Source organism: Rattus norvegicus, chromosome 6, assembly GCF_036323735.1.
Source record: "Rattus norvegicus strain BN/NHsdMcwi chromosome 6, GRCr8, whole genome shotgun sequence".
NCBI classification, from domain to species: Eukaryota; Metazoa; Chordata; class Mammalia; order Rodentia; family Muridae; genus Rattus; species Rattus norvegicus.
The window spans coordinates 63,132,120-63,155,122 of NC_086024.1; the positions used below are offsets into that span (position 1 = coordinate 63,132,120).

Genomic DNA, 23,003 nt, shown 5'->3' on the forward strand with positions numbered 1-23,003 from the left:
ATTATTATGTTGGGCTGCAACTGAAATAATTTTATAATGTTCTGCTAGGTTCTGCTCTGATCAGGGAGGCCCTACGAGTTGTCTTTCCTGGAGGTCAGTGTGCTTCCTTTGCTTCTCATGTTTACAAATCATTTCATGTTCATCAGAATCCAGCGTGATTCCTGCAAACTCACATGAACAGTCAACGTTTTAATGCACATTTCTCAAGCCTGTGACAATGTTAACCCTCATTTTTTAAGAGAAAAATCTTACTTAGCCTAACACCTCTATTTTGATTCAAATGTGAGGGATTTTATGAGTCAGTACCCTGGTGATATTAAGCCATAACAGGTTTTCGCTGGTTAGAATTAAGTTGTTGGTGGAATCCTAACTGCACAACCAAAAAGTAACTAAAGTAATATGCAAACTGGTTAACCTGATTTATAGGACAGTAAACTAAAGGCAGCATTGGGTACACAGGACAATAGAGGAGGAATATGCCTGGTAAATAAAGTGTCCTAACCAGGCTGTTTGCTAATACTCTGTTTCCAGAACAATCTCATACAACCTATATAACTGCTAATTATTTTCAAGTTTAGTAAACACTTTCCTTCTGTCCCAGATCGCCTCTTCCTCTTTATATTTCTGATCCTTTTCAAAGTTTTTCCAGTGTATATCCCTTGTACAAAATAATGAGCGTCAATGTGATGACTGCATACATCTATGTAATAAACTTTGATCATATTCATCCTTTTAGGATCATATTCATTCTTGTTCCAATTTCCTAACAAACTTTCTCTTTCACCCTCTCTCTCTGTTTCCCAGACAGGGCCTACTCATGTATGTCTTAAGTTTTTCCAGTTGGCCTTGAGTAGAACCTGAGCAGTGACATCTATGGATGAATACTTGCCTTTGCCCAGACTCTTTGTAAAGTCCTTCTAAAGAGCTGGAGAGACAGGTCAGGAGTTCAGAGCATATACTGCTCTTCCAGAAGATCTGAGGTTCATTTCCTGAACCCACGCAGGGATGCTAAGGAGCTTCTGTAGCTCTGGCTTTACAGGCTTCACTGCCCCTGCTTCCAAGAGCACTTACAAGCACATATGCTCACGCACACATGTACAACCAAACCATACCAGCCTCCAAAGAACTCCCCATGTTCATGGACGGGCAGAATGATTATCAGTGTGGAAATGGCTAGAATATCAAAAACAATCTACAAGTTCAATTCAACTCCTATCAAAATTCCAATGATGGTGTGCACTGATGTAAAAAAAAAAACAAAACACTACAATTCATATGGAAGCACGAAATAGTTTAATAGTTAAAGCAATCTTCAGCAGAAAGAGAAAGAACCATAACAATACCTGATCTCAAATGACACTGTAGGGCTATAGTAACAAAAACTCTGATAATGGCACAGGAATGCTCATGTGGTCCATGAAATAGAATGGAGGACCCAGAAATAAAATTCACAGTCACCTAATTTTAACCAAGTTATCAAAAAACAGATATTGGAAAACATATTTAAAAACATGGTGCAGGGAAAACCAATTTCGTGCAGAAGAATGAACTAGATTTATACATATCATAATTGACTTAACATGGATCAAATTCTTAATGTAACACCCAAAACTGGAGGAAAATAGTAGGCAAGCACTTCTGAAAAGGACACCACACACAAACTAACTGCCAGAATCAGCAACCAGGATTGCTTGAAATACAAAAAAGCTTCTGTTCAGCAAGAGAAAGGATCACCAGAGAAAAGAGAAAAATCTTTGCCAATTATACAACAGATAGGGGATTAATATCTCCACTATGTAAAGAGGAGCAAAAATTAAACTTTAAACCTCCAAATCATTCAACTAATAATGAACTCAACAGACCAAGCAAGTGAAAGAAGATAATCAGCTAATAATATCTGAAATTTGTCCACTATATTTAGTCATTGGGGAAATGCAGCTTCTGACATTCTATCTCCTCCTCCCCGTCAGAAAAGCTACAAATGTCAACAAATACTGGTGAGGATGCACTGCTGGTGGAATGTAATCTTGTGTAGCCTGCATGGGAGTAAGAATTAAAACAAATAAAAAATGGAATTACCATGTGACTCAGTTGTGTCATGCTAGCTTATGTAGCTGAAGTCAACAGACCCCTGAGATCCCTGGACATCTTATGTTTATTGATGTACTCTTACAATAGTCAGTCTATCAAAAGAGGAAGGGATCTAGAAACAAGGTATACACATAAGAAGAATTTTTATTCTGCTATAAGCAAAAAAGGAAATCATGACATTTTTGAGAAAATGGCTTGAAACCGAAGATCATTATGTTAAGTAAAATAAACAAGATTTTGGAAAAAAAGTACTGAATTTTCTTCTTATATGTGGAAATCCCAATTTAAACTCGTGTGTGTGCATCATAAGAGAGGAGGAAGTTCTTTGTTTGTTTGTTTGTTTTTTGTTTTTTGAGGCGCGGTTTCTCAGTGTAGCCCTGGATGTCCTAGAATTCACTAGACTTGAACTCACAGAGATCCACTTGCCTCTGCCTCCCGAGTATTGGGATTAAAATCATGGAGGGATTCTTAAAAGAAAGAGGACAGAGGGAGAGATAAAAGGTTAATGGAATCCTGTGGCATGAAAGCAGAATGGGACACCTTTTTAAGAGAAAGGGATCAGCAAGATGGGGATGGGGAGATGGGGTTGGGAGTAAGAGAGAAAGGGAGTAAGGGAGAGGGGAGCTGGAACAAAGTTTAACAGTACAATGATGCTTATATATGAGAATTCCATAATGAGCTATTTGTTTACATACTAACTTAGATATTAAAAAATAACCTGCAGCAAACCACTGAACTGAGAATAGGACCCCCGTTGAAGGAATCAGAGAAAGGACTGGAAGAGCTTGAAGGGGCTCGAGACCCCATATGAACAACAATGCCAAGCAACCAGAGCTTCCAGGGACTAAGCCACTACCTAAAGACTATACATGGACTGACCCTGGACTCTGACCTCATAGGTAGCAATGAATAGCCTTGTAAGAGCACCAGTGGAAGGGGAAGCCCTGGGTCCTGCTAAGACTGAACCCCCAGTGAACGTGATTGTGGGGGGGAGGGTGGTAATGGGGGGAGGATGGGGAGGGGAACAGCCATATAGAAGGGAAGGGGAGGGGTTAGGGGGATGTTGGCCCGGAAACCGGGAAGGGGAATAACAATCGAAATATAAATAAGAAATACTCAAGTTAATAAAGATTAAAAAAAAAACTGTCCTAGACATTAAGATAGTTTCTATTCTACCCTTGCATCCATCTGTTCCTCACTTTGATATCAACGCAAGGAAGGGCCCCAGGATTGGGAGCAATAGACAAGGGGCATGCCGTTCTTCCTAAAGGGATTCTGTCTGTCTGCTGACCTTAAGCTTACATTCTTCCCATACCAGGCTCTGTGATTCCCATAGTGTGAACACTCTTGACTATACATTTGTGGCTATTTTCTCAAGGTTTCTCCACTAATACAATCAAATTTCTTCTCTTTTTAAATTGTATGGGTTTTATGAATTCTTTGGCAGTTTTATACGTGAGTGATGTTCTGTTGACCCTCATCCCCACCCTCTCTCATGCCTTCCCACTTTCTGTCAAGATTCCCTGCGGTCCCTTCCTTTTTTTTTTTTTTTTTTTTATATGTCATTTTCTTTTGTGACTCACTGATTTTAATCAGGATGACCTGTGTTGTCACTGGCTTGGAACTATTGGTATTGGAGCCTGGTGACCTCACTGTTGGGTGTACGACTGCTGACTGTGCCTCCCCTAGAACCCATCAGTAGCTGGTATTTCAAAAGGGAAGGGCAGGGTCCCATTAGCTGCTCCCCGATCCATGATTGGTTGTTGACAGGCCCAGTCTTCTGCAGGGCGAGTGTAAGGAACCAACTGTGAGATCATATTTGCAATGGCAGTGTATTATGCTCCAAAGCTAGCATTTTGTGGTTCCTTCCTGTTTTTTAGCTCCTACATTTTTTTTTTTCCATGCTCCTTCTGTGACTTTTCCCTAAGCTGGAGACAAGATGGTGTAACTGACATGTTTAAGGCTGAACACTCAACTGTCGGCGGTCAGGAGCTTGCATTCACCAGCTTTCATTAAAAGGAGAAATTTCTCTGATTAAGGATGAGAGAATAGCACTTGTCACTGCTATTGTTGATAAACAGTGAGTTCCCCCTTATGGCCTATGACTTCTCCAACCACAGATTTTTCAAACAGGTTTATAGTACCAGGCATGTATTGCCTCCTGTGGAGTGAGCCTCAAATGCAATCTGAGATGTAGTTATCTTCATAGTAGCTGTGCCATTACTATACCAGTAAGCATATTTTACTGTTTATAGTTTGTATTTTTCAGAATTTGGTAAGATAACTGATATCTTTTGTCACTGGGTAGCTGGCTCTGTACCTCTGGCATTATGAAAGCAGCCAGCAGGGAGGAAAATTTCACTCACTTCAAGCTTGATTTTGATGTATTTTACAACCCAGACGTGTAGGATCTTCAGTAGGTTATCTTGCTAGATAACTAGTAAGAGTTACCTAGTTCTGACAGGCAACAGGGAAGAACAGAGAGCCTGTATGGTTTTGCAGGTCTCTGGGGTCTCCCTGACCAACAATTCACAAGGGTGTATCCCAGATCTGGCACTGGGATTTTTGTTTGGTAATATCCAACTATACATTTTAACTTTTTATTGATTCTTTGTGAGTTTCACATTACACACTCCAATTCCACTCATCGCCCTGTCTCTTCGTATCTGCTCTCTGCCCCTGCAGCCTCTCCTCCCGAACAAACAAACAAACAAACAAACAAACAAACAAAAAGCCCAAACAAACCAAACAAAAGAAAGCATAAAAAAATCTCATCCTGTAAGCTTGGAGTTGGCTCATTTTTTTTTTTTTAAGATTTATTTATTTTATGTATACAAGTACACTGTAGCTGTCTTCAGACCAGAAGAGGGCATCGGATCCCTTTACAGATGGTTGTGAGCCACCATGTGGTTGCTGGGAATCGAACTCAGGACCTCTGGAAGAGCAGTCAGTGCTCTTAACCGCTGAGCCATCTCTCCAGCCCTGGAGTTGGCTCATTGGTGTCTTTGTCCCAACTTTACTGTGCTGCTTAGGTGAGGTACAGAGTCTGCACTCCTGAGTGCTGCAGTCAACGAGAGTGATGCACCCTAGTTCTTACTGAAGTGTAAGAGCTATTAAGAGGCTTGGCCTGGTAGGTTATGGAGTTCATGTGAAGGACTCTGGGGGCTTTTGCCAGCCTTACACCTACTGCCTCAGGTCAAGATTAGGCCAAGTTCCAGCTCCCCGCCTCGAGTCAAGGCTAGGCCAAGTTCCATTCTCCACCCACACTTCTCAGAGAAGCAGGGACATTCTTGAAAAAAGGCAGAATGTACTGATAGTCACCTGACCCTCTGGTCCCAGATAGAGTTTGAATGCATGTCATATGCTTGCTAGCCAATAGATTCAAAGGTCAATATGCTTGGCCAATAAGTTTAAATTGTAACTTTGCTGATGTAACCTGTACCCCTAAAAAGTATAAAAACTGCTTGTTATAGCCACCCAGGGTCACATTCTAGTCACTCGCTTTGAGGGGCTGATTGATAGCTGACCCCAATGCACTGGAAAAAGAAACCTCTTGCGTTTGCATCAAACTCCATTCTCGTGTCTCACATGGGAGGGTCTCCCGGGAGTTAAGACTCACTTTGAGTCTTACAAGAGGTGGAATCAGGTCTCCAGAATGCCACAGACAGTGAGGGGTGGGCCAGTTCTGCACAGCCCTTGGACATTAACATGGTTCCAGGCATCAGTTCAGACCAGGGTTGTCTGCATGGCCTTTGGTGGTGACAGACCCCTCCAGCTGCATGGCCATGGACCCAGACATGGCCCTTAGTGGCAGCATGGGCTGGAATTTCACCATGGCCTCAGATGGCAGGGTAGGTTGCTCACAACATGCTATTCCTCTCCACCCTTGCAACTCCAGTTCCACCTCTCTCCACAATGCTCCAACTGTCCTGCTCATCTCTCTCTCCCATCCGTCCACCCCATCCTTGCACACTGTAGTGGCTTCTACTGCTGGATGGCCTCTGGCTATCTTCTGCAGATGCAGTGTGGTGTATTGGTCAGCAGGCCTCTTGGTCTTCTGCCCCCAGCAGTACATGGGATGGCAGCAGGTGGGCCTCTGGGTGTCTATGAATTCTTTTTTTAAACATTTTAAAATTGGTTTACAAATAATTTTAAAGTATTTTTTAATATGTTTTTCATAGATCATGTGTTCGAATCAGCCCATTTTCTATACCCCACCACTTCTGCTATCTATCCCCATCTCTGTTAAACCCCCCACCCCAATATTCTATATTCTACTTTCATATTGCCCATGGTCTACTAGACACATTCTCTCAAAGAACCTCCTATCCAATGATCCCTTCTGTTATGAAACATAGATGCAGCTGTGGTGGGAGTAAGAAGGTATCTAGTGGGCCCATGTTAAGGTGTCTCCCTGAGAAATCACCCCATCATGTGACAAACCTGATATAAGGAAAATAAACTGTGAGGGAAAGGAGGGAGAGACATGAAAAAAGGGGTAGAGGCAGAGAAGGACAGAAAGAGAAAAAGACTGGTTGGGAACACGTGCGGAGGGAGGGAGGGAGGGAGGGAGGGAGGGAGGGAGAGAGAGAGAGAGAGAGAGAGAGAGAGAGAGAGAGAGAGAGAGAGAGAGAAAAGAGCATTTCTATAAAGAAATGCTTGGGTTGGGTTGGATTTTTAATGCTCTGGTACTAAAGTTGGTGTACAATATAGTTATTTTCTCTCTTGTCCTCAGAATGTACATACCCATTTCAGTGTGTGTGTGCATGTGTGTGTGTGTGTGTGTGTGTGTGTGTGTGTGTGTGCAGGCACATCTTACAATGATCCTACCATTTAGTGAAGTTAATACAAATATCTAGAGAGGTAGAGAAGCACTAATAATTTTCTACAAAGCACCCATATAAGCTTCACTGAAATGAGTCAGATGGGAGAATTTCTCAACAGTTGGAGCTTTAGAGCACACTAAAACAATAGGAACATTGAAACATGAAACAATTATGCCTTCCTCCTGATGTAACTAGAAAAGGACTAGTAATTATTCTATAAGTTCATTTCTTAGATCACTGGAATTTAAGTCTGGTATGCAAAGGTTTAATTATGCACAGGATAGTTTTGTAGAAGACCTTCCATGTTTTTCTCAGAATTCTGAAAACAAGATGTGATTTGACTTGCTTACAAAGTGGAGTCCAGGCTAGAAATAATTACTTTTATACTGCATTGTAACGCAAATCTATTTGACTTTCAGGATCTCCTGGCCACTATAAAAGAGGACCTGCTGTGTTCACCTTATCTGCTTTTACTCTCTCCTTCTGCCTTTTGTGCTACCTCCTAGGCATTGAGCTTTTCTTCATTGTCTTGTATCTAACATCTGGTTATACCTGATTTTAACTTACTCTACTCTGTTAGACCCTCAGCTTGTCCTTTGAGCCTGAGACTAAACTACTGGACTTCCCAAGCTGAGCTAAAGAAACAGAGGCCAGCACATTCTAAGAACGTAACTAAGTCAAATATGTTTGGCATCCAAGAATGGGTAGCCCCTGATTGGTGTCTGTCTTTGATGGGTGTGCTAGTTACTGCCCCTTGGTGAGAACACCTCACCTCTTATGTGTGGGCTCTTTCCTATCTACTGGTTATCTGATATCAGATGGATGATTTGTAGGCCTTCTCTGTACATTTATTTAAAATATGATTATCTGAAGCTTGAAGAATAGGAGGGAGGGAGATAAAGAGAGATGGATGGAGGGAAGAAGTTAAAAATTTACTGGAAATGGTATTTAAAAGTAGGCTGTAAATATAGAAAAATATGAGGAAAACTCATTTTTTAAAAAGATTTATTTATTATGTATACAGCATTCTGCCTGCATGTACACCTATACAACAGAAGAGGGCACCAGATCTCTTTACAGATGGTTGTGAGCCACCATGTGGTTGCTGGGAATTGAACTCAGGACCTCTGGAAGAGCAGTCAGTGCTCTTAACCTCTGAGCCATCTCTCCAGCCCCAAAACTCAATTTTTAATATTGCTAAATAACACTTGATTCTAAGTTAAGTTTTTCAAAGCTTTCTTTCACATTGCTTCTTCATGTAACTCTATTACAGATAAACCTGAAGGGCTGTTGTGGGCCTGAACATGGCGCATGTGGCATGGACAGGTTTTTGTCTTTTGCCCTTCTCCTCCATCCCCTCTACCTTGTTACAGTCTTGGGTTACAGTCCTAAAGCTAGCTACTAAGGTTCATTTCCTTATTTGGCCATTTTCTCTTCCTAAGTCTGACCACCAAGGCCCAGCTACCAAAGTACTAATGTCTAACAATCAAAAGTCCTTTTTTGGCTTCTCTAATTAACGTGCCCAATTAAAATTAACCAACTCATCCTAACACAGGTTTCCCCTTTCTCATTATAAACTGCCATTTGCCTGTGGGCCACTTCTTTCTCATCTCTACCCAGAGGACGTCCTTTGTCCCTTCAGGGAAAATACCCCTGCCCCTTCTCCCTGGTTTCCTTCCTCTTCTCTCTTGTCCTCTATCTTGCTTCTTTGACCCTTATTCCCTGTCCTTTGTGCTCAGAACTTGGTTTTGGTGTGTCCTGGGTTGCCCTTCCTTTCAAAAGCAAGAAAACACACTGCATTGTGTAGCAACACAAGTAGCCGGTCTCAAGTCCTCATTGTGATTTCTTTATCTATATGAATACACTGCCGCTGTCTTCAGACACACCAGAAGAGGGCATCAGATTCCATTACAGATGGTCGTGAGCCACCATGTGGTTGCTGGGAATTGAACTCAGGACCTTTGCAAGAGCCGTTAGTGCTCTTAACCGTTAATGCTCTTAACCGCTGAGCCATCTCTCCAGCCCATTTTGATTTCTTTAACCTGCAAAGGGCCTGGAGAAACAGCTTCATCTGTGCCTAGAGGGAGATCTCTGCCCCAGGGTCTCACAACAGTCCAAATGGTTCCTCTCTAAGGGGAGTGGAGTAGAAAGCTAATGACCACTTAGTTCTGTATTCTTTTGCTTCTCTGATTAACTAATGTACAATGCTGACTGGTCATAATTCTTTTCTATGGGTCAGTTTCTGCTGATCTCTAAAAATCCCAGGAAAGAATTCTATTAATAATTAAAGTGACCATCCTAGACCACTTGCATGTTAAACTGAACAGGCCTCTACACTGCTTCTCCAGAAAACTGTACTGACGGTCATTACCAATGGAAAATGAGCTTTAATGAACTGTGTACACAATTTCTTATAGTATATTTCCAAAAAACATGTGAAAAATCAAATTTTACTTGGTTGCAACTATATACATGCTACAAGTTTGTATGCTCTCCTGAAGATCAAAATAGGATTCTCAGAGGATTTATGATTCTGAGTTTCTGTTACTGAAACAGGGCTTGCACATACTGTGTGTAATTTGTGTTGTGACATCCTTAGAGCAATCCCACATCTGTGTTACAGTGCCTACAATGTTGATTAATCACAGCTTTGTGATGGGGAGAGCTAAAATGCATCAGTGGTAATGTACTTGCCTAACACACACAAGGTTCCATTTCTAGCACCAAGATGTGAAAATCACCAGAAAACCGGCACCTACGTTTAAAGATCCCATAAGGCTGATTGAGTAGAACTCCTATGATTGTGGTGGGCAGGGCACTGAAGGCCTTGAGTCAAATGATCTTGTGTTATTTTTAGGCCCCATAAGAACCACTAATTGCCTACTTCTGTGTCTGATCTAACACCATTTTAACTACCAGGTAAAACCTTTAGGGAAATGTTAGCAGACTCCTAACTCCCATTAACCCAAACACTAAGAATGCTGCCAGATAGCACCTGCAACCTATGATAGAGACTCCTTGGCTTTGCTGTAGCCTGCCTACCAGTTTTCACTAATGTATTTTTAAAAAATACCTTGATTTTTGACGTTCTTTTGTTCTATAACTATAAAACATTCCACGAATTTATTTACATATGGAATGTGCTTTTTTTGGGGCAACCTGAATCTGAGTTCCTGAGCCACAGTCACTCAAATCTGGCTCTAGAATAAATTATCATTTCCTTTTGAGGTAAGAGTTGTGTTTGGTGCAGAGAATGTAAACTGGACAGCAAACAGCAAGTTGGTAATTGTTCCAAGACAAGAAAATACTGTATAGAAAACTGTTCTAAGAAAAGGAATTGATTGTTGGTTATAATTTTTAAAGTCCTAAACTTTCTTTTTTGTTCCCTTCAAACATGTCATAATAGATAATTTACAAAGTCTAAAGAGATACACAGAGCATTTTAGATTGCTTCAGGGATAGGTATGTACTTAACATCACTAATTTTTAATTTTTACTTTAACATTACATTAATACATATGCATCTTAAATGCATAAAAATACACCCCCGGGGCTGAGGATTTAGCTCAGTGGTAGAGCGCTTACCTAGGAAGCACAAGGCCCTGGGTTCGGTCCCCAGCTCCGAAAAAAAGAACCAAAAAAAAAAAAAATACACCCCTAAGACAGCTTTTTGAGTAAACAGGAGGTACACGTGAAGACAAGGAAATAAACTGTAGTGATAACTACCAATTCTGTTCATTAAGGAAGCTGAATTTATTGATACAAAAACCTGTTTATTCTTCATCTTTATTAGTTAAATTTGTTTTATTTTATAAACTTTTAGAAATTGAGTTGGGGCTGTAGCTTACTGGTAGAATGCTTTCCTAATATCTAGAGCCACTGGATTTGATCCCAGCACATGGAAAAGAAAAACCTTCAATAATGGTATCAAGGTTTGCCTGCATCTACTCTACAAGGCTTTATTTACTCTTGGGAGTGCTAAACTGAAAAGGAAATTATCCATATTTCTTAAGATAGAAACACCAAATATGATACATTCTTTTGGTCAGATAGTACCTATATGTAAAATAAAGCTTATGAATATTTAAATCACGATGCTATTTTGTCTATAATAATTCTGATTATCTAAGTTGGGATCTATTTAATATAAGCAGCTTTCCCTTAACTTTGTGACTACTTGGGTCTTTGTAACTATCTTGTCTCTAATTTTTTATCATGTAATAATTCTTTTCAATAGAGAAGTTGGAACAATAGTACAACAAGATTCCTGTCCTTAATGTCTGTTAGCTATGAACATTTGCCATCCACCCTCACCCAACTCTGCATGCAACTAGCAATCTTAAGAGTTATATCTTCTGGCTGAATTATTTAAAAATAACTTTCAGGCATAATGGCACTTCCTATGTATATGATTCAAAGTGCCTTCTGTTAAACACAACCACAAAACTATCATTATTACTCCTCAGAAAATAAAGAAACTTAAAATAGCACTTAGGTAGACTTCTTCAATCATCCCAGTAATTTACTGAATATTCCTCATGAAGTGTAGGCCATCCTAGGCCCATGCATTTTATTTGGTTGTTAGGTGCCCTGCCTCTAACTCTGAAACCACTAAGCAAGCAATTGCTGGGACTCAGCTCTGTTACCCAGAGAAGGGACAGTTTTTCTGAGGTCAATGACACTCTTCCTCAGGAAATGGATGCCTACTAGGAAAGCCTAGTTATTTTAAATATCTGACAATGTTCCTGACCACACAAGCTCAGGAAGGGATCAACTGCTTTATTCATCCTTGCAGACCCAAGGTGCATCTAGAGAGAGAGAGAGTGGAGATAGCCTCAGCTTTCTCACATCCTCTAGTGAGGAAGCTCCAAGGACGCATCCTGACACTCTACTCTCATGGCTGTTTACTTTGAATGCAAAACAGTTACAACAACAAATCACACCAAACCCCATTAGGACCAAAAGCCAAACCACAGAACAACCAAAATCCAAACTAAACTTTAATTTCTGTGCATCTGTCTCCATAACAAAAGTGCTACTACCTGCTGACCAGGCACCACGGTGAACGAAGAGCCTGGGCCACTCAGGCTATCGGGAAATATATATTTTCTTCCCTCTTACTTCTCTTTCTTTGTCCTTCTCTTTGTACATCTTAGCAGCTGATATAATTAGTAGTAGCATATGTTTAGAGTCATTTATGAACAAAGAGATAACATCAGGAGTCAATCCACAGTGAGTATCAAACAGAAGTGCAAATCAAAGCTCATTAGCTTTGCGGTTTTATTTTTCTAAGACATTTCATGCTGGGCTATATATTAGGCTTTATTTGTGGGCTGGCACAGTGGAGAGATAAAGTGAATGTCACAGATGTTATATATTTGAATTTCTCAAAGCAGTTGGTATAATGAGATGAAATTTTCATTATAAAATTGGCTTGGATAAGAACCACAGTGGTAGGAATACAAGCTCAGCTCGTGCATTAGGCAATGAGTCACAGTAACAAGCTGTATGTTTGTCTCAGAGGTGCAGAGGGGCAGAGGGGCAGTGCATGGTCTTTCATCTTTATTCATAAGCTGGAAACATAGGGAACTTTAATAAAGCTGCAGGTGCAGAGTCACAGGGGATTGACACAGACGTAGAAAAGGAAAATGGGAGGGTAGAAATTGTAAGAATAAAAATCAGTCAATGTAGGGGAGAAGCATTTAGAAACCATTTTAGCAGAAGGAAACAGAAAACAGAACGCTGATGTTTTAAATGAACAATTCAATCAAAATGGCAGGATGACACTCTGTCACAGACCACCTTCCTAACACAATTACAGCAGTGGCTCATGGGACCCACAGGAGGCAACAAGACCTTGTATTCCTTTTGCTTTCCATTCCTAAAACTAGGGATCACCTGCAAGGTGTCCGATTCTTTAATGTCTTCACCCTATTCTAATAAGTGTTTTGGGCTGGCATAAGACACGAAAGCATAGTTTTGAGATAAAAGAACAAGAGAAGTAGGTGAATGGGCACATACATCCAAAATAAAGATAAAAAGAACATATATCCTCTCTAATAGGTGACCCCACATTTGGTTCTCAGCTTTCTTAGAAAAGGGAAACAGAATTTGAGTGGTCGTTGCCCTCTGTTCTTGGAGGCAATTTATAAACACTTTGAATTTCCCCTGGCTGAGTTACTCTTTTACTCAGTGGGCCCCTCTGATTACAGTTGATTACTTATGCTAAGCAGATGTTTCAGGATGATGGCTGGCTGGCTAAGCCAGAAAAACCAACTGTGTGATTAGTGGGTTGGGGGTGAGTCACATGACTCTTGGGTGTGGTCAGTGATTTAATCACTCATTGTACTCTGACCAATCCTCAAGGAAGATTTCCTGGTCGGACAGACACGGTATTCTCATTCTCTCTCTCTCTCTCTCTCTCTCTCTCTCTCTCTCTCTCTCTCTCTCTCACACACGCACACGCACACGCACACGCACACGAATGCACACAACCTGGAGGATAACACCTCTCAAGGGACAGTGAAAGCTCTGAAGTAGGGTCAGGGTGACCACTTATCTCATTTCTGTAGGATGAGGGAAGACTGGAGAGAAAGTCTCTTCAAATCAGGCAAAAACAACATAAAACAAAATGACTCACCACAAACAAAAAACAACCCACCCCACCCCACTCCACCCCTACCCAACTCAACAAAACCAAAAAGATCTGACTAGTTTTGATTCCAAAAAAGTAGATTCCATAAGGCAAGTAAACACACTGAACTACAAAGGTGATGAGTCTGTCCCTAGGAGATGAGAACCAGGGACCATTTCATTTTTGGCCCCACATGGGAGTAAAAGGAATGGCTGAAATTTTAATGAATTCTTGCTTTCTTCTTTTTTTAAAATCACTTATTGCTATTTATGTTCATAAACATGAGGCATTTCAAAGTGCTGTATGGTGCCACACTAAGTATATACATCTTGATGAAATTCAGAACTTTGTCATTTTACTCAGTTTTATGCACCAAACATGAACAAATACAGTAACAAGGAAGAAACAGGCTAGGAAAAAAGGAATACACACACACACACACACACACACACACACACACACACACACACACACACACTTATTTCTTAGTTCAAAAAGTAACTAAAATAATAAGTACTCAAAAATTCCATATCTAATTTTCATATGAAAATATAAGTATTAAATTAGTTATAGTATACAGGTCATGTAGGAATTAAGACAGTACTTACAGATTAACAATATATTTGTATACAATATATGCTCCTCAAACATTGAGGTATTCTTACAATACTTAGTTGTAAATGTCTAGTCTACTACTGGCTGCAAGAGCCACCCAAGACTTCTACAGAAGGTGGTGTTTGCACAAGTGCTTCCAAGTGCATCAAATGACAAACTCCCTTCGGTGGCATCTGCTGGCACTTAAGCACCACTGTAAAAAGAAGGAGTGACTCTGTGTGGAAACTTGGACCAGAACAAGGTGACTTCAGTCTCCTGAGGCTCCCACTGTCCTGAATGCTCATGGATGTTACCAGATGGGAGTCTAAGACACAGAGTAGTGCCACCCTTGCACATGTTCACCTACGTTTTCACCATTTCCCTCTAAGTGCTGGGGGTGTGGAAGGATGTGAAGAAAAGCCTTCTGCTAGTGAAAAGGCCTCAATCTAGTTGGCTTCCTGCACTGTTCTCTGGCATCTAAAGCAGAAAGTCTATGATATTGGAAGACAAAAGCAATACAGAACACGGGTCTGCTACTGCTCAGGCAGGGGAGGTACTGAATGTACAATAATGTTTTGTGGAGTAGGAGCCACACACAAAACAGGCTGGAAAGAACTGATCTGTAGTTTGACAAACAACTTTGATTATATACTTCTTGGAATGTTCAAGAAAATTATACATATTATTTGTTTTAAATAAATCTATTATTTAAAAATTATATCTTTAAAATACTTCTAAATGAAGGCCTTTTCTTTTCAAAGGTAGAAAATCAGTTTGTCCACTGTATGGGTGACGACCGAATGGAAGTGGGCAGGGTGGGTTAGGGAGCATTGGCTCCTCTAGTATGTCCACGGACCAGAAAAGGTCCAGGTGACATTTTCTGTGTTTGTATCGGGACCACTACAGAGCTACAAGAGGAAAGTGGGTCCCCAGCAGCCACATGGAAGCTCAGGACTGTACTCCATTCCAGGGGTCCAGTACCATCTGATGTCTTCATGAGCACCAAACATGCATGTGGTACACATGATACACGAGTAACAATCATACACATAGAATAAAAACAAATACATCTTAAAAAGAACAACAAGAGCAAAAAAGGAATGCTAGGCTTTTCTTGAATATTTAGCCATAATGAAAGTTCAGAGAGAGGACTGGTGAGATGGCTCATCAAGTAAAGGGGCCTGCCACCAAGCCTGGCGACCCGAGTTCAATCCCGGGAAACCATATGGTGTAAGGAGGAACCAACTTCCAAGTTACCCTCTGACCTCCACATGTGAGCACGATACATGGCTCATACTAGAGAATACATGACTGTAAAGCGGGAAGTCCAGGGTAGAAAATCCTGTAGTTTGGATGTGCTGTGCCCTGAAAGGCTCATGCACAGAAGGCTTACTCCCCAAATGGTACTGCTATTCTGGGAACTATAGAAGCTTCAGGTGCTGGGGCTTTCTGAGAGTAGGCTTCCCAGGGGTAGGCTCTCATGGCATCTTCAACCTGGCCCCTTCCTGTATCCTGAGGTGAACAGCTTCCTCCTCCTCCATTTTAAACCATTGCCATGATGGTCAACCTTGTCTCAGGCCCAGGTACAGCCAAAAGTTTACAAACTCACTGACACCTCTGACTCTATGAGCCAAAATTAAGTTTTCCTCATTTGAATTTTTCTCTCAGGTATTTGGTCATATTGATGAACAAGCTAAATAAAAACCCAAACAATTCCCTCATCAGACATTGAATAATTAAATGAAAACTTGTCTCAGGGAGTGAAGAGAGCTAACCCAGCTGATACTGCTGAGAGGGACAGAGATGCTTGCTTGAACCCATTCCCATTTCCCTTCTCTTATTACACAAGGACTTAAAAAATACATGGAAAAGAAGATGAGTTGCTAGATTGTTGATCAAAATGGTTGATTTGGATGGTTGAATAAATAAATGCCATTTATTGAGGAAAATAGTTCCTGAGATTAATCAAAAGTTTCTTGTTACAGCACTGTAGCCTACAACTTCTATTTGGCCATAATGTTGACTTTACAATAAGTTTCCTTACCCAGCAAGAATTCCTAATAAATTAATCAAGCAATACGATTGAAAGTGTCCACTTTCCACTACATTATAGCTGATAATAAAAGTTAATCATTTGTTGAAGGCTTCTTTTTCTTAAATCATTTCAGTGAACTTTCCGAATCGGTCTACATCCTTGTCTTCTTGAAGCACTTATACTTGTCTGCCTGCATTGCTGTTTTAGACACTTGGCTTAGATACCATTTTCTCCAAAACCTCCCTCTTGGAGAGCAAGTAGGACAAACAGTAAGTGCAAAGAGTTCGGAAGAGCCTGGAGTGTGTGGGTAGCACAGAAACCCAGGATGGCTGGAGTACACCATACAAACAGACTGGGTATAGCATGGTGAGGGAGCATGAGAGGCAAGTACCAGATGCTCTGAGGTCCCCAGGGAGTCTGCATTTTAACTCTTCAGGTTTTAGGATCTGAAGAGGTGAGCATTATATAGACTATTGAAACTGGCTTCCAATCGACTCAAACTGAGGTAGATTACTAACATCAGCTCATCCTATTTCTGCCATTTCTGAGCATCTTATTTCTTATCACAGTCCTTATGTGCAATATCAGTGTGCGGGGATCAGAAGTGCACAGTAGATTTCACTAATTTAGGTTTAAAGGTAGATGGACCATCAATCAGTTGTGTGCTGGCACAAGGCAGCAGCTGCTCTTGGAGTGGTGCTTATCTGTCACTTACCTAAATATCTGACTCAGTAGTAAAACTACAACCCCACTCCCACAAAAGAATTCCTTTCAAGTGTCAAAGGTGCTAAATGGTACCACAAAAGGAAGAACTGCAAGAATTTGATGATTTGAGCAACATTTCTTATAAAAGGTATTTAATATACATAAAACACAGCACAGATGGACATGACTATTGGACTATTGTAGTGGCTATTCCTGGTTGTCAACTTGACTATGTCTGGAATGAACTATAATCCAGAATTGGAGGGCTCACCTGTGATCCAGATCATGAAGTTGGAAGACACGAGTTTCTGACCTGGATCTTGGCATGGAAATCTTGAGGCATAGTGGCCATGAAAAGCTTAGGTCCAGGAAAGGTAGTATACGCCTTTAATCCCAGGAGACCGAGGCAAGGGGATCTCTGAGTTCAAGGTCAGTCTGAGACAAATCAAGTCCCAGAGCTAGGCAAGGCAGTACTTCCTCCTTTAATCTGGCCACGCCTTCTGCTGGCGGCCTACATAAGGACATTGGAAAAAGCGGCACTCACTCCAGCACCAACTTGCCAGCACATTTGTTGGCGTCTACTTGTACAGACCAGCTGAAACAACTGCCTTGTGGGACTGAGCAACTACCAGATTTTTGGACTTCCCATTCACAGTTGACCCTTGTTGGGTTAACTGGACTACAGAGTGTAAGTCATCACAATAAATTCCCTCAATATAGAGACATTCCATAAGTTCTGTGACTCTAGAGAACCCTGACTAATATAACTATGAAGTAAAGATTTTCAAAGGCATCGTATTCTTTCTTAAAAAAAAAAACAGTAAAACTTGCCTTTCTCAGCATTTTATGACAGAAGTGGAATCAAAGCATCTTAATAAACAAGAGCGTTCATGTCAGTGAGCAAAGAGTGCTGAGAAATTCCATCCTTTCTTCCCCCAAATCAGGGCTGGGGAGTGAGCCTCTATACTTTCACACATGCCAGGCAAGCACTGTACCTCTGAGAAATGCCCACATCCTTCGAAGGGAAACTTAGCTAGATGTTTTACTCCCCCAAATCCATGAGATTTGATGTGACTAATATTTCACCTTCTTAAAAGGCGTCGGTTCCTCCCACCCTTTCCGAAGCTGCAATGATAGAGTCAATAGCCATCTGCTTACTACACAGGATGGTGAGACTCATCGGCTGCTTTTGAAGAGCGAGAAAGGGACAAAGGCAGAATACATTAAAAAACAGACTAGAAGGGGGCAGTCCAGGGTTGTGGGGACATGGAAGAGGGCAGGGAGGGGGGAAACGCAAGCGGGCGGGGGGTTCTTCAAGATCGCACTGGAAGATTTTATAAGAGAATTTTTGTGGGTGGGGGGACAGCAAACGTCCTGAGCCACTTGGGTTCTTCAGGAGTTTCTCTCCAGGAAAGTTTTTTTTTTCCTCTTTTTAATATATAACTATAATATATATGAATATAAATTTAGCTAATGTTTGTGAGAGAGTGGGGCCTATACACATGTTCCAGTCAGAGGGCAAGGCTCACCTCTGCCCAGTTGTGGGGAACAAAGGGTGATCGTAGATGGAGTGAGCATGCAGCTGGATGGCCGTGCTGCTCTGGGAAGGAGAAGGCACACCAGCCATTGAGAAGCTCCACCCCCAAGGGAGGTGGTCCCAGAAGGGTCCTCAGAATCATGGACTTTCTACCCCATTACTGGTAGACAATTTTCATCTCTGCTGGTGGTGGCCTCTTATTGACTCTGAAACTTGTCACCCGATCACCAGCAAGTTGTGCAGAGCTGAAGACTTGGCTGCCCTCTGATGAATGGATATTTGATTGTCCCATCCCTTGCTGTTCCAGCTATTCTGCGGGGCCCCAGTCTGTGTGTGTGTCCAGGGCGAGAGGGCCACCACTAAGGAGAAACTGCCTTGGATTGAGTTCCCAAAATAAAATCAATGCACCAGGGTGCAATTTTAATTAAAAAAAAAAAACAAACAAACAAAAAACAGACTAGATCCAGGCTGGTGCATGCCCAGTACAAGACAGGTGAGTGGAGGGGACTTGTGAGCTCAGCTCAGTCTATAGTAAGACGTCATCCCTGGGGTTGGGGATTTAGCTCAGTGGTAGAGCGCTTGCCTAGGAAGCGCAAGGCCCTGGGTTCGGTCCCCAGCTCCGAAAAAAAGAACCAAAAAAAAAAAAAAAAAAAGACGTCATCCCTGACTGCCAAGCAAAGAAGTAAAACAGAAAACCATGAACTACCCACAAGAAACATCTCCCATCATAGAAAGGCAGATGTGTAGGAAAACAGAAAAATAGAAGAGTTAAAGATATGAGAAAGTTAAAAAGCCACTATCCATCTTTAACAAACATATAAAAAACTAGCATAGGAAAGAAGAGAGAGAATTTAAAAACTGAATAGGGAGCTTTGACAGACCATGATACCCATCTTTCTGACCACAGATGCCAGGGAGCTATCAGCATGACCTGCCCCATGGTAGTGCTATCTGCCTGAGATGCGACTCTCTGGGTAACTGCTGGCTCAGCCACAGCCTCATGTTTCTCTATTGGATAGAGAGGCTCTGAAAACAGTCAAATTTTAAAAGAAAATATAAGAAGCTCAGGTCCAAAGAAATATAATTTCTACTACTCCTGACCCAGGAAAATAATAAATCATATTTTCTTTTAGAAATTCCCTATGAAAACACATTTTATTTCTTTGCATATATATTTATGTTTTTTCCTAATAAATGGCAATTTAAGAATGAGACCAAACTCTAGGAATGGAGAGCAAACTCGATAGAGGGCCTGGAGCAGTGGTAAAATATGTGATACTTGGGTTTAGAAAATGGCTTGAGTTGCTTCTCTTCCGATTGGCTCACTAAGAGCCATGACTGCACACATCCCCTAACACTTCTGACTATCAAACTAGCAACAATAATACTGCCTTCCTGAGTCCATACAGCAAATGTACATATGAAAATGACTTAAATTTCAGGTATCAGAAGAACAAGTTCAAAATGGTAAACTTTAGGATGCAACTGAGTATTTTTCAGGCTCTGTGGACATTTGTTGACCAATGAAATCATAAGTAAATCAAAGGTCAAACTCATCCAATGGCCGTTCACGTTAGTTAACTCGGTCTCTGCTGAACTGCTAATAACCATGCTCTACTCACCAGAAGATGCCACCTTATGCTTATTTGGGGAGCATTTTTTCCAAGTGCAGTACAAAAGCTTACAATATACTATAAAGCCAGGCGTCATATAAGAAAGGTTTAGAGATGTATTTACATTTTAATTTAAGGTGATTGATATGCAGTAATAATATCTTCTAAAAATCTCCAAAATCTATAAAGTAAGGTAGCATGGGAAAAAATCTCGGTGGGAGACATTTAATTTCATTTTGATGCTTTATTCTGGAATGAGCTGAGATACACGAAATAGAATTAAAACAAAACACACTTTCTCTCTAGAGGATCAAATTGCTATGCAGGTTAAAAATTTCATAAATTATTTATAGTTGTCATAAACATTGTCGCAAGCTGTCATTTATATGGCGATTAGAAAAACCTTTCCCTGGGCTAGAGAGATGGCTCAGCTGTTAACGGCAAGGTTCACAATCAAAGGTATATGGAAAACTCTTCTCTGCAGTTAGTGGACATTCCCCTTCTCCTGATGTAGTGAAGCTATGCCCTTGTACTGGGAGCTTATGAAAGCCACATATTTTCCCCTGTAGGCTAATAGATAGAAGGTTTGTGTTTTATCTTTAAGTGAAAAATTATGATCCAGTGATCTTTGGCCGCTTTCTATGTCTTTTTAAATTCATGGCTTTGTAGAACTAGTCAAGTCAACACCCTCAGGCTTAGAGAACTGACTGATAGTCCTAACTGTTCAGAAGCACCTGAGCCATCAAGGAAGGCAGATGTTTGTTTTTGTTGATTTGTTTTTAAGGCAGGCTTTCTCTGTGTAGTCCTGTCCTCAAACTCACTCTGTAGGCCAGGAGGGTCTAGAACTCAGATGTATCTGCTTCTACCTCCCAAATGCTGGGACTAAAGGCAACCATGCCTGGCCACAAGAAAACAGACTTTCAGAGAACTAATTATAATTGAAAAGGTAAATAAAATAGCATGTTATTAAAACTTAGGAGTTGTCAATTTCAACAGATGGCATCAGGTAAACATTCAGAAAGTATATGTCTTAGTTAGGGTTTCCATTGCTGTGAAAAGACATCATGACCAAGGCAACTCTTAAAGGCAGACATTTAATTGGGCCTGGCTTACAGGTTCAGAGGTTCAGTCCATTATCATCATGGCTGGATCTAGGTAGATAAGGCGCTGGAGGAGTTGAGAGTTCTACATCTTGTTCCAAAGGCAAACAAAAGACTGGCTTCCTGGCAGCTAGGAGGAGGGTTTCAAAGCCCGCCTCTACAGTGACACACTTCCTCCAATAAGGCCATACCTCCTAATAGTGCCACTGCCTGGGCCATGCATATTCAAACCACCACAGTATACATTTAAATAATGTTCTCCAGGATATATATTTAAGGAAGAAAGATGGGGCTGGTGTTATTGGTCGACGATCTAGAGTTCTGAAAAGATCCAACAGACCTAAGTAAAGTGAGACTAGCTAGAACTTCACCTGAGCAACAGCTCCACAAGGGCAGGGATGCTGCTGCTTCCCTCCTCTGCTATGCCAGAAGCTAGAATGCCCAGCACAGAATACGCATACATTAGTTAAAACTTCTAGGTTCAGCAGTGGGAAGGAAGAGTTGAAAAAGGGCACTGGAAATTCAGCCCCAAAGCTCCAGAATACATAGTTAATACTAGAGTTCAAAGAAGAAAGTGGAGTGGTTACTCTTACTAGCAAGTCTGGAAGCAATGTTAATTGGTATAGAAGAGGGACTACAGACAAGGCAAAGGAGTGCAAGAGCCCTGAGGAGGCATATGAGGCTTTTCTGTAACCCATGGCACTGGACAGATATAAGGCTGGTAGTGAAGAAAACAAATGAGTTAAAATGATTCTAGAAATTTCCAAAATGATGACCAGAAGAATGGTGGTTTTACTGTGCCAGAAAAGGACAGCGGAAAAGGTTCAGGGAGGTTTAGGCCCAGGCTCAGGAGGGAGTCTGGATGAAGGGATGGCGTTTTTGCCCTGCCTGCTCTCCATTGGCACCAGAGGAGGGACTTCAGCACAGTGCTCATCATCATGAATCGGGGTGACCTTGGGAAATATTTAATCATTTAAAACAAAGTGGTGAAATAACTGCTGTAGGACATCAACCCAGACAGATGAGAGATAGAGGAACAAAGATTGGGGGAAGCCTTTTACAGGAAGCCATTCAGATCCCCTGGAATCTTCCAACTCTGTAGTTCCTTCAGAATACAGACAAAATAATTTCAAAAGAAGTATCAAATGGGACTCAAACTCTTGCACAAAGAGAACTGGGAACTCGAAAACCCTACAAATGGTAAGCAACCAGGGTGGGAGGGGTTTCACAGAAAGTAAAAGAGATAAATTGTTCTAACCTGAAATCTACTGCCATGACTTTAACTCTATTTAGAGCTTATGAGCCCGAAGCTACTCATATTTTCATACTCAAACGGGGAAAACATCAACATGAGTTTAACAGCCCAGCAAGGACCATGGAAGGGCATTTAAAGACAGGGTCAGTTCCTTTCTTGAAAGAAAGCAGAAGATGACACTGAACCGTGGTTATCACTCTGGTGGCAAATGTAAGAGGGTTTAAGTTTGACACTAGGCTGGGGTAAACAGCAAGACCCCATCTTTAAAAAAAAAATTAACAGCAAGATGCCATCTTTGAAAGTAGCAACAAGACCAACTATATAATAAACAAACATAAACAGAGTCACTTAGAGCTGAGAGTGAACGGCAACATGGCATGTGAACGCAACGCTTTCTTCAGTTTTTCCGGCTAAAAACAATGTGCACGCAAGCAGTCAGAAGCACAAGCTCCACATGGTGACTGCTTCTGTCTGAGGTTCTTCTCATGGAGCTGAGGTGATACCTGGCCGAATTCATTTGTATAGGCCAGACTCCATGTTCCATACTGTAACACGGTTGGTTTACGTTATGTTTTCCAGAAACTACCCCAAAACTTTAATTAATAAAGGGAAT

At 41.2% G+C, this 23,003-nt stretch overlaps 2 protein-coding genes across 3 annotated transcripts in view; one reads left to right on the plus strand and one right to left on the minus strand.

The window, feature by feature from the left end:
• LOC120093247 (60S ribosomal protein L29-like) overlaps positions 1–23,003 on the plus strand; it is a 613,897-nt gene that overhangs the window by 516,585 nt on the left and 74,309 nt on the right. The gene's annotated exons all lie outside the window — the stretch shown is intronic.
• Positions 1–23,003, minus strand: part of Zfp277 (zinc finger protein 277) — a 129,333-nt gene that overhangs the window by 21,511 nt on the left and 84,819 nt on the right. The gene's annotated exons all lie outside the window — the stretch shown is intronic.